Source organism: Bison bison, unplaced genomic scaffold (genome assembly GCF_000754665.1).
Source record: "Bison bison bison isolate TAMUID 2011002044 unplaced genomic scaffold, Bison_UMD1.0 scf7180017864472, whole genome shotgun sequence".
Taxonomy (NCBI): Eukaryota; Metazoa; Chordata; class Mammalia; order Artiodactyla; family Bovidae; genus Bison; species Bison bison.
This window is the reverse complement of record NW_011495033.1, coordinates 9,694,088-9,695,953: the sequence shown is the minus strand read 5'-3', so window position 1 is coordinate 9,695,953 and position 1,866 is coordinate 9,694,088. Positions and strand designations below refer to the sequence as shown.

Genomic DNA, 1,866 nt, shown 5'->3' with positions numbered 1-1,866 from the left:
AGTGTTACCAGGTGAAAGACAGGAATGCCAGTTAAAACTGAATTTCAGATACACAACACATAATTTTTGTATAAGCATGTCTCAGCATTGCATGGGACATGCTTATATTAAAGAATTCTTCCCCCTATAATTATATGTAACTGACCACTCTAGCTCCCAAACCTCAGCTCAGATGTGGCTTGAAGGACATTCCCCCACAAAGCAGAGTGCAGAACAATGGAGAAGGTGAGCAAAGCTCTCAGTCAACTGGCGGGTAGGGGATCCTTGCTAGACTGCAGGCAGGGTTGGCTAGACTGTCACCAAGGCAAACACTCAGCACAGCACTACTGTAAGCACTTAGCATCAAACCCAGCACCCAGTAAACCCTCAATAAGAGTTAGCCATCATTTTGAGGAAATTATTCATGAAAACACATTTGTGTGTACAAATACACATCACCTTGGTATTCATTTAAGTAGGAAAACTTCCTAGACTATATCAATTATGATTTGGTTGTAAAATAATGTGTTAGGGCTTCCCTGGTGGTTCAGTAGTTAACAATCTGCCTTCCAATGCAGGGGCCTCGAGTTCCTTCCCTAGTCAGGGGACTAAGACGGCACCTGCCAGGGGTTAACTAAGCCCTGGTACCTCAACTAAAGAGCCCTTGTGCTGTAACTAAGACCCAACACAGTTAAAAATATAAACAATTTTTAATATAGATAAATGAAAATCTTTTTACTTAAAATTATTTTTTAATTAAAAAAAAAAGTGTCAGTTTCAACTTTCCAGGACAGCATCTCCAGGGGAATGTCTGGTGTTCTTGTTCTAGGATGCTTTTTCTTTCTCATGGTTTCTGCCTCTTTTCATATTCCCCTACTTTCCCCCCAATATTAGTCTCAATCTGTGATTCTGGCTGTTGGGAAGACAAAATCAAGAGTCACCACAAGGAAAAGGCTGGTTTACCTTTTATGGAAGAGCCTTCAATATTTTGAATCACAGTCCTGGGCAAAACCACTCAACCAGCATTTGTTGTTTGGCATGTATGATACGAGTGGTGCCAGGAGAGCGCCAATCACACTGATTGATCCGCGTACTGAGAGTGAGGACAGTTACGGAGGAAGGGGAAGAGGGGGTCAGAGCAGATATTCATGACATCACACACTTCGACGGCGGAAATAAATGACAAAAGTTAAATAGGAGACATTAAAGTGAAGGAGGGCCCCAGTGAGTGGCTGGGGATGGGGTGTGACCCACAGAAGAGGTGCCTTTTGGAGTCCCAGGGTCATCGCCCTGCTTCCCCGACTGTCCATAGAGGGAACATCTTCCCTGCAGCTCCCAGGCCACTCAGGGATTCAGCTCCAGGTCGGTGATGTATTCCTGGACCCAGTCCTCACTGGGGTCGGCACAGACCTGCCGGCCTCTTTTGGTCTTGAAGCTGTGGAGAGCAGCAGAAGGGTTACACACTGGTGAGTGCAGCATGGGGGGGATCCTGAGCCCCCAGGGACCTCTCCCTCCTTCTGCCCCAGACATCTCAGGGCCTGTCCACATGCTCAAATCATGTCCCCTTAACCCTGGGGTTCACAGACCTTCCTGGGTCTCCTATGGGGATCCCCTCGGAAAGCCAGCATCGTTGTTTGGCAAATGAGAGAGGACAGCTTCCTGCTGTCACCCCTTCCCTCTCCTTCCTCTGCCCAGGGGTAGACCCCCAGGATCCTCTGCAGGCCCCAAACCAGGTGAGAAAACACGGCAGGGGCCCCCCTGGTGTCCTGAGCTCCGAGGAGGTGCCTCAGACCCCCAGGCTTCTTCCCCAGGGCGGGCAGGAAGGCTGGCCCTTACATGATGCCGGGCTTGGAGCACTGGCTGCTGGTCTCATAATAGTCGTCCACG

At 48.7% G+C, this 1,866-nt stretch overlaps 1 long non-coding RNA gene across 1 annotated transcript; it reads right to left on the bottom strand.

Annotated features, from left to right (window-relative positions):
* Positions 1 to 932: 932 nt before the first annotated feature.
* Positions 933 to 1,866, bottom strand: LOC105004027. Its single transcript, XR_827178.1, has 2 exons — positions 1,816 to 1,866; positions 933 to 1,414 (listed from the first exon to the last, which is right to left on the bottom strand). It is a non-coding gene; the product is annotated as an uncharacterized LOC105004027 (long non-coding RNA).